An 11,252-nucleotide genomic window follows, 5' to 3' on the forward strand; every position below is an offset into this window, starting at 1 on the left:
TGGTTCTATAGAGTTAGGAATGTGAATTTCGGGCACATTTTCATGATCCTCAAACCCTTCTGAACATTTCAGGTACATTTGTAGCATTTTTGAGCAATCCAGTCTGGAGAAAATCAACCTTATATCAGGTGTGCGCCGGTTATTTCTGCCGCTGCTGTTGGCCGGTTGCAACTTACGCTCGTCAATACGTCATCGACACGCCTCTTTATGCAGACAGGATTCGATCCCCATTTCGCGCCCATAGACATGAACTACGACGAAGTATCTTGCTCCGCCTTAACAATCTTTGCCTAAGACTGAGGAGGAGTCTCTATCATCAGGCTATCCAGATCCTGAACACACAGGCTTTTTAAACTACACTACCTGGTCTTGATACTTGCCATGCGCGGATCTACGGGGTGGCAAAGGGTGGCAACTGCCACCCCTGTTGCCACCCCATTTATAAATCAGATAATATTTTTTTAAGTATATTTTATGTTCATACATGTTGGACTGTGAGAAGGTGTGAAACCCGCACCAAACTCCTCTCAAACAGAAATCGCCGATTTAGAATCCCCCGCTCCCTCACAATGGTTTCACCCATCACCATCAGCGCAGTGACCCCCGCGAAATTTCACCATTGGCAGCAGATTGCACAGTGCATGCAACTATGTGTCAACTGTCTGTAGGCCTACAACGAAGTGGTAAGTTTGACCACCAAGTCGAAAAAGTCCATAATCAGACCCATAGTCAGTCCATAAATCAGTTAACCCGGCAACAACCTCACTGTTAGTCTACGTCATTTACATCCGCAAGACTGTCTCATCGAATTTTTCGATGATGGTCAGGTCAGATAATAAGGACATGCTCATGCGTAGCTTGACGTTTAACGTTTGAAGTCTAAAGTCTATTTGTGTGTTTCGCTAGTTTATAACCTTTGATTGTAAATACTGCTGTCGATGTCAACCCATTAATACACGTGATAATTCAACACGGGTTCTCAAAATTGTCATGCATCCACTTTCCCTGCATCTATGACTATCTAAATTTGGTCGATAGGCCCATGTCAAATCAAACTATCGGTGTCAAGCTGGTGGCGGTTGCGTTTTTCTTTTTCCTTTCTTTTCATACACGGTGTAAATCAATCTACACAAGTAAAAGTACAGTTACATGACTGAAATTCTACTCAATCACAATAAGTAAAAGTAGCCTACTATTTTCAAACAAACCCTACTCAGAGTAGGCTAGACTAGACGTTTGATGATGTCAAAGCACATCACATATGAAGCTTTGTGCATGAGTGAATTGCTTAGATTCCAGTTAAATCGTCCAGTTCCATTGGGTGATAGATTTCAATCTTTTGCTGGTAGATGAACCAACAAGCTGAGGCCAGCACAGAAGTTTGTGTCCTCAAGAAATTAACATGTTGCTTGTTCACTCGTGTTTGAGGTCGTTTCTTAATAGGATATTTATAAAGGTACTTTAATACAGTATACATGTACTTCATTATTCACCACTTTGTGAGTGAGTGAGTAGCCTAAATTGTGAATGGCAAAACATAATTTGGCACTAAAGATCAGGGACTGAGGGGGACTGATTTCAATTTAGGTTCGTTCTGAGCAAAAACATTATTTGATATCATAATATTATAATACCTAAGGTTATAATCTTATAATATAATAAGACCTAATAATAGCTTTAAGCCTTGCAATAGCCTAACCTATATATGGTGCTACGAGCATGACAGGCCTAAATATTTGCCTAATGTCTCTGGTATCTTATTTCACAAATTGTTTCAGTAATTTAGACTACATACATAGTGTTGGATATTAATATCAACTAGTACTTCTAGCCAATTATGCAGGGGAGATACCGATTCATAACATCTGACTAAATTCATCTTGTAAGGGGTCTGGGGAACACTGTGTGGGCAGGTGACTTTCCAAGCCTATGGAGTTTTGAATAATATTCAAACAAAGGTCAATCAGAATGATAAATACCATTATTAACCGGTTATCTAAAATTGAAAATTACGTTTTCACTCCGGAACAATTGGTTTTGCTCCCGTTTTCAGTTACGTCCTTCCAAAAACTGTGTTCGTTTCCGGTTTTCATTTTCATTCTTTGAACCGTTTCTAATCCCTGCTAAAGATATTTGGCCTTTAATTGTAGTGGGGGTTGAAGTAAAAACCTTCCAAAGAATTAAATAATTTAATTAGATACCCATACCCAGTACTTAGTTACTGTCCACCAGTGTGTGTGTTTGCATGTTTATTAGTGAGGTGGTAGATTAATAATTACATTCTTGTTATGTACATTTTAAATTGTTGTATTATAATAAATCCAAAAAGAATGTTTTGACTAAGAAGGTACTTACTTAGTCTTTATTGAATCAGATGGAAATTGTTAAGTCACAGTCATGGTTATCATTGCAACAATCCTGCATTAGAATCTTGTTTCAATTCAGATACCTAAATCTACTGATGGCTTATTTTGTATGACTGAATTTGTCCATATTCCCTCAAAACTCACTAGAAGACATCATTTGAGGGGTCATGTTTTAAAAATACCCCCAAATCATCAGAATCTTGTTTCAATCCATATAACCTAAATCTAGGTTAGGTAGGTATAACCTAAATCTATTGATGGCTTATTTTATAAATGTATCCATATTCCCTCAAAACTAACTAGAAGAAATCATTTGAGGGGTCATTTTTTATAAGAATTCTCTGGGGGAACATACCTCCAAACCACCCTAGAATTGCTTTTTGACACTGTATAATTTAAGTACAGACTACACAGACTGTATAGTGATTACACAGAGAAAGAAATTCACATATTAAAGCCCCCCTGTGTAACGTTTTCAGTTGTTTGTTAACTAAATCAACATTTACCATTCATAAATGTGGCCTCATTCATGTTTAATTATGACCACCACCAATTCGAAGCATACCTATTGGCTTAGAAATCCTCATTTAAATCTACATAGCACAGGGGCGACTAGCCATGTACATGCGCCATGTTAAAATACCGGTGGCCAGCAAGGGACATAACATGCGAATACAGCTCAGTCTTTGGCGTCTGGATGCATAGAAAAACATTAGCTTGGATTCATCTGCAGAATTTCCCTACATTTAGCAATGTAAGTTACGAGCCCATTTTCTACAAGTCATATCTTCCTAACAGTCCGACATTGACATTGTATTTTCCAACAAAATAAATAAAGAGAAATAACTTTGTTCATGATCTGTCACCAACTCACTTGATCTCTAGTTTCTAGACCCAGAGACAGTTGACAACCTAACCTAACATAGTTATGCTAGGACTAATAGACCACAAAGTTGCTGAACGTGTTATTTCAGTTTAGTTTGCAACAATATAGTTTAACCAAAGTCCTTAGCTGCAGTAGCCTACTACCTAGCCGTTCCCATTCACTTTCCGTTTACTGTGCTAACGATAGCTAGCTAGCTCGGTCCGAAAGAGTTGCATTGGCATTGCACACAAGCAATGGCAATAAAATAGTACACAAAATGTTATGAATATGTTGTTATTGCTTATTCAAGCGTAACTCTCGCCAAAATGCATCCTAGGGTGTTTTTGTCAATGTACCCGTATAGCCTACTATTTTGATGTGTTAAAATCGCTATTTTAAAACACTAAGAAGGCTCAACACTCTCTATGGCTCTGGGTATCCCCATTGGAGTGCGCTTTACTGTTTACTTTTTGGCGCAGTACTACTAACTGGAGCAAGTATAATTCCGCCGCTGCTAAGACACTAGTCCCTCAAAATGTAATGTGATCGTTGAAATGCAAGGATAGAATAATGTTAGAAATAAAACTATCAATACAGACATTTACATCGATAGTCTGGCGCGTTATAAATTTATTTTGGGTGTACTTTGGAGTGGGTAAGACTTTTTTTAGTGGCAGGCTAGCAAATACCGATTGACTTTGGCGCTTAGCCTAGCACCTGCAAACTCTGCAATTAGAAGGACTGGATGAAACGTGTTGAAAACGGTCTCCACTGATAAATATCACACTTGCTTACTTGGAAATGAGGTCCTGTGTCCAAAATCCTGAACCACCCCTTTAAAGCACTGTGGTTCAGCCATTTTCACAGTCATAAATCAAACACAGTCAAAAATATTCTTGTTTGCAGTAACAGCCAAAAAGAAAAAAGGGTAGGTAGGTAGGTCAATATTTAAAAAAAAAAGTACAATTTTGGTCATGGTGATTACGTAGGTATGTATTTAAACAAATGTGCATATTGTGACGTAACTGACTGGGTCCACCACCCGTGCCTTCAGGCGCATCACTGCAAACCTCAATCTGATGCAGGTTATGTAGACCAGCCTTTCTCAAACTTCTTTGACCTGAGGCCCAGTCATGGCAGACGTTGGGGTCATAGGGCTCATCTACACGTACCCAACCCCACTCCCTCCAAATCAAATAATCATTATCACAATCATTATTATGCCTATATTGTTATACATGCACTTTCACTTAAATGTTTTGTGACATGCACATCAGAGGACTGCTTTACTAATGTAAGATATAATTAGTTTCATTGCTTTTGCATGGTTGCATGATGCTTGCATAAGAAAAGAAATACTTCTCAAAACAGCAACAATTATATGGGTGCTATTGTTTTGGGATGTTTCCCTCATGCAAGCATCATACATTGGTAGGAAATGGAGAAAAAAATACATGTTTTTTAATGAAGTTTAATTTGAATGCCTGAAGGATTCAGGAAACACAATACCAGCTTTTTTGGCGAGCAGATAGGCGTAAATCACTGATCTGTTGATCTTTAACAGATAGAAAGAAGGCTACAATAGCTTTTGGCCATGTTATATTCAAATTTGACTATACAATACTCAGTGCTATACAGTGTATTATACAGTCTCTGCTCTGTTTCTATGGAAGTTCCAAAAATTAACCCAGAGGAAAGAAAATGTTTAAATGAGAGCTCCTCTCTTTCTCAATTGTTTCTCCTAGACAATAATGAGATCACAGTGATATAAAAACGAGATTATTGCTTTTGTCTCCAGCTTCTCAGGTTTGTCTCTGGAGCAAAAGAGTTAAGTTATCTCAGTGTAGACTCCCTTTAATCTACAAATGAGATCTCATCAATATTTTAAATAATGCTCAGTGTTGTCTAATTTATACATCTCATATTTTACTCAGGCTGATCCACCAGAGAGCTCTCTCTGTAAACTCATGCAATTCTCATTTCAGATCTTTTTGGTAAATCTCAGATTAGGCTCCATCAGGCTCCATTAGGCTCCATCAGCTTGAACCGTTCTCATTCTAGTCATCTCAGTTTAGTCCTTTTTTGATTTACAAAAGAGATCTCAGCAAAGGCTTATACAATACTTGCTCAATTTATATATCTCATATTTTACTCAGGCTTATCCATCAGAGAGCTCTCTAAGTGAACTCATGTAATGCTCATCCAGACCTATTTGTTTTATAAATGAGTCTGATCTGTAAGAGCTCGTTGTTGTCAAGTGTCGTTAAACAATTAAATAGCATTCAACAGGTTGAAGCGGAGCTTTGATACCAACGTTATCGATTAGTTTCAGTTTCTCTCGCGCAGGCGCCTGCATTGAATGAACACTACCACCACTTTATTGTATGGCTCCATGTTTATTGACATCAATAGCAGAAACGTTTGTTTTCTTTTTTTGTCGGTCCGCGGTATCTTGATCAACTGTGCAGCAAATTATCAGACGAAGCACCTGGCCTAATTTCACTCCACGACTCCGCGGACCACGTTGCGGACCCACATCAAAACAACACTATTTCCTGATTGGTTGAGAAATCCTATTTTCTGATTGGCCGATAGGTTAGTAACTCAACAGCAGCTCTCTGAGATGAATGAGCGCACAGACAGCAACGTTGTGTGACACGTTTGTAAAATATAGCCCTTAGAAATGTCTGTGCGGGCAAGTTAATAATTTTTCGGAGTGAGAAATGCCATGTGTGGCGTGTGAGCGTGTGAAGTCATTGAAATGGGTGTGTCTCACGAAATGGGTGAGACTTGAGAGGTCTGTTTTAAAAATAGCGATTTTGACGCGATCATGTATCAAAAAATAGTTCCCATTCAAAACTCCACAACACGGACAAGCTTGAAAGTGGCGCTTCAGACATAATTATGCTTTTAAACGAAAGTTTGACTCGTGTACATTCACAAAACACCCTAGGGTGCATTTTGGCGAGAGTTAGGCTTTCAGAGAGAAGTTTATGCTTCAACGTGCTAGGACTCCAGAACTAGTGTCAGTTTTGATGTGTGACGGCTCCCGTAGTTCTAAACGAGGCAGCGCTTGAGAGGTTGGTTGCTATATAACTCCTAACCACTAGATGGGAGAATTTCTTACACAGGGGGGCTTTAAGACCCACATCATCCAAAACGCCAGCTACATCTCCGATTTGCCTCCCACCTCGTGTAATGTAATGTAGAGAACAAAACATATTCAATGAAATCCGTAGAATTTTAAGTTTTGAATAATGTCCATGGCCCCCTCCTGGAACCTCATGCCACCCCTTCGCCACCCCAGGAAAAAATCTCTAGATCTGCCCCTGATACTTGCACTTACACATGCACATAAATGTATTCATTTTTATTTTCATTTAACCCTTTCGCGCCCGTGCCGAACATTCCATTTTTGGTGCTGGATGACCTCCTTACACAAAAAAACTTATTTCTTGAGTATAATACATACCATCAATGGGATATACATACCATTGTAATCAGAAGGGTCAGTTCTATCAAATGATGTAAAATACATATGGTAATGTTGATATAGTAATGAACAGTCTTTGAAAATCCTCTCCAAATGTATACGAAAATTGTTAAAAATTGAATTTCATTTGCATAAAAATGAATTTTCATCATATTTCTATACGAGATAGAGACAAATATAGAGTGTATGACATGTTCAGCAAGTTGTGGGCTATTTAACAAAAAAGACTAAATTGGAATATCACTAACCTTTCAAAAGTAATGATAAATTAAGTGATAAGTGTAAAAAAATGCAGGAAACGGGATTTAGAATGTTGACAGAATTCACATTCTCTTTCTCACCAAAAACATAAAAGTATGCATAAAAACTAATAATGAAGTCAGACACAATGGTTTAGATTTATTTGGTCCATAAGAATAAACCATTTATTTGTATATAAGCAAATGCTGCAGTCAACAATAATGATATATAAAAGAAAAACATGTACCTTACCAGTAATACAGGATAAGTAAACTGTATATTTATTGAAGATCAATTCTGAATAGAGACATAGAATACATTTGATTCAACAGATACAACTTCCTTATATAAATTAGTGTAATATGAAAATGATATACATCTATAAAATGTATTATTTATGAAAAAGCTAGGAATACAATCAACTTCAACATCACTCAAAATCAATGTGTCTAAACATTGATTGAAAATTTGAAAGTGGATTACATAGAACAAGCCTGTTGAGAATAAACACATACACACATATACACACAAACTCACACACACACACAGAGGAGGATAGGGAAAGGTGGGGTGGGGAACCTGAAGGTTAAACACAGAAGACCTATGACTCATAACTAAACGCATCCCCTTCTGTAGAATGCCAAATCTGACAGCAATTTTGTTTACCCAAAAAGCAGTCACCAACCGCTAAACTCCAGGCCATACAAGCTACTTTAGTGTTATTATGTATTGTTTTATAACAAAGCCAACAATTTTTCTTTGGCTCCTGCTGTACAGGAATATGTACTTGATGAAAAGACGACAGAGTAGTAGTTGGAGCAGCTGAAGGCTTAGGCTGAAATTTTGACGGAAATGCCTGCCAGCTGTTGTGATAGATTTTCGCCAAAGTCTTTCTGGCTGTAGCTACCAAACCTAGGTTCAACACCAGATTCTGCATTGCCAAACTTGAAATAATAAGAAACTACTGAAACAGCAATGTCAATGGAGAAAAAGTGTACACAATATGTATTTCTCATTTGGTCAACGCTCCCTGATCCCTTCAGAGACTTGGTTCCCCAGTAGCAATGGATATTAGGGAGGGAAGTGAAGTCCCATGTCAATGATCAATCCCAGAAAACTGTGAAACTCTTCTGGGGTCTCTTCGATCCCCATGCCCTGCACTGTGTGTTTGCATCTGACGCCTACTAAGCACAACCTTCCACCCGTTCCGGATGGTAAAACCACATATGCCTGGGACAACAACATAAAAATCAACATAACAAGTCTATTTCACAGTGTTTTAGTGGCAGTCTACACCACCCTACGCACGCCACCTAAATCTATACCTTCTTCCTCCATCCTCACATGGTCTTCAACATTGTGAGCGCAAGCTCATCAGCAGTCAGCTACCTCTTCAGGCCTGCAAGGAGGTCTGTGTAGGTCTTGTCATCCTCCATCTGAAACAACAGTAAAATCATACAAATGTAATACATTTATTAATTTAAAAAATAAAATCACAAAACTACAGATGTGTGCGTGTGTGCACATACATACACAAGAAGAGGTAGCCTAAACTATTGAAGCATTTTGAGTAACTCAAAAATATTTAGAAGTATGAAAAGTCATTTTATTACACATGGGTTTAAGCTACCTAAATCTGATTGCCTGGCTGGCATTAAGATAAAGACAGATTACATTTCACCTAGTAACTAACTGCTTAAATGCAATAATGACATTTCTGACATAATATGTGATATGTGTTTTCTATAAAACTACATATTGAGAAGAGTAGAATATCAAGTCATGCCATCTTAGAAAATGTTGAGACAAGCACGTCTGATGTTTGTCATTTAGAAGTTAGCAAGGTAAAACAGTTCACTACAAACTGCCTGAGGTAACAACCCGAGGAGAGGCAATACGTTAATTAGCACTACATTTCTGACAGAATCCGTGATTTCACATCTTGTTTTCTACAACTACATATTGAGAGGAGTAAAAATATCGCTCAACTTATTTCATGTAAGAGAGCGCCAATAACTTAGAAACGCGGCCCATTGATTTATTCAGTTTTGGTATGCTATACTGACTTGCCAATATAATGCTTACTTAACAAGCAAATTGGTACTAGAAAACAAACTTACTTACAGGTTATATACTAACAGGTTTTAAATGAAATTGTCAAATGAAAATAACTGATATCAAAAGCAAGCGAGAATACTGCAAGCAGTTCAGAGTAATGCAGCTAGCTAAAGTTACATGAAGATGCACTTAGCCCCCGCTATGCCATAATGTTGACGCTGATGAGAAAGCATATTACTGTCAAATAACATGATTTTATGACTACAACTTAAGATTAACCATAACTAGAAACTATGTAAAATATATATTACCTCAGTTTATCCAGCTGTGTGGTTTCCAGTCGAGGTAAACTCCAACGAAGTGCAGGTGGCATCTGGCGGTCCATGTTAAAATGTACGACTGAAGGGAAAAGTTTTTTTCACGACTCATCTTCAAGTATCCAAAACATTTCGCGCCATAAACCCCTTAACCAATCATATCAATTTGAAGCTTATGTTGTCAGCATTACGGGGAAGATTTCAGAAATAAAATCAGTCATTGGACAGCTGAGATATTAGATGATTGGTCATCGTTAAAATTTTAACGAAATTAGAACGGTCGGGCTTGTAAGGGTTAAGCTTTCTTCTCTTTTGTGTGTGTGTGTGTGTGTGTGTATGATTGAATATGAAATAGTCATTTGTATGAGAGTGCATGCGTCATTGCATTTGTGAGCAGAGATGTGTACGTGTTTTTGTCGCACTACATAAAAGTGTGTGTGTATGGATGCACTATGCTTATATATAAAACAACAATATCCACATGAATCTGTGTGTGTTTGTATGATTAAGCCCTGATCAGTTCCAAAATAACATGTCGTTAAGCGGTGAATCATGGGACTCATACCCCCTGTACTCAACAGACATGCCCCATAAGCTTTGCTGAGTGGAATGAACCTTGCTCTACTTTGCAGAGAGCCACTTATCCTCTTATATGAGTTTGATCGTTTGATCAGGTGTTGTTATCAGACACACACACACACACACACACACACACACAAACACACACACATTAAGACCTAATCCAGACTGCCCTATGTACAGATCTCTCTCCTCTTTTTCTCTCTCTCTCTCTCTCTCCAGCCAATTTGGCTGACAGCAAGCCAGAGACATCTCCAATAATTGTGAAATATTACCAGTAGCTCTTTGGAGATTGTCTGTGCCTGTTGCTAGTCCTTCGGCTCCAAAACACATGTACCGTGTCCAGGTTGAAATGCTTAAGCCGAGATAAGTATTTATAACCGCAAAGTAAAATATAAACATTTTGTGAATCTAGGGGGATCTCTAGAATTGCCAAAATACCCAAAACTACATTGGATACCTTTAAGGAGGGAATACTGCCACCATTCATTTCAATGGCCCATGTTAGGCTAGCTACTTTTGCCAAACAAATTAGAAATTGGCATTTCAGAAGGCTCACTTCTCACACCATCTAGTGTTAGTAAATTAGGTGTCACATTTCAGATGAAGACATTGACAAGATGTTGTTGCTGCGGATTGGTGGTTCAACTGCCAATTTCCTACTGAAAGGATCAGCCGATCCTTAATAGACGATATAATTTGTGGACAATTATGTCCATAATATGTCATCCATGTGGATTGGTTGAACCTCCCAGCAGGTAATTGAGAGCTCAGCCACCTATCCACAGACAGTATCTGTAAGTAAATCAGACAGTAAGATCTGTGGCCATCGGAAATATGACACCTAAATGGCTTGTTAGTAATAATGGTGCCAGAAGTTGTACACCATTTTTAAAGATGGTGGCGGCCAGTGTTGTGCCTGAACGCGTTCACTGAACGGTAGTTCATGAACTCGTTCATATTTTGGGCGAACGTGAACTGAACGTACTGTATTACGGCCTGATGAACGTTACTGTGAACTCGTCCAGTTTAACTTGGTTCAATGCCAGATTTCAGGCGAAAACTCGGCTAAAACAGGCCTTCATATGTAGCGGAAAAAACACCCGATCTGGCAGAGTATAGGTCAGCATTTCTCAAATGCCGAGGTCCGCAACGTGGACACTGCTGGTCTACGGAGTGACATTATTCCCAGGGCTTCGTCTGATAATTTGCTGCGCAATTGATCAAGGAACCGCAGACCGACAGAAAAATAAAAAAAACGTTTCTGCAATCAGTAGGAAATACTTTAACTAATGTAGTGTCATCAAATGAGCGTTTATTCAATGCATGCGTGT

This window comes from Alosa alosa, chromosome 7 (assembly GCF_017589495.1).
Source record: "Alosa alosa isolate M-15738 ecotype Scorff River chromosome 7, AALO_Geno_1.1, whole genome shotgun sequence".
Classification (NCBI taxonomy): Eukaryota; Metazoa; Chordata; class Actinopteri; order Clupeiformes; family Clupeidae; genus Alosa; species Alosa alosa.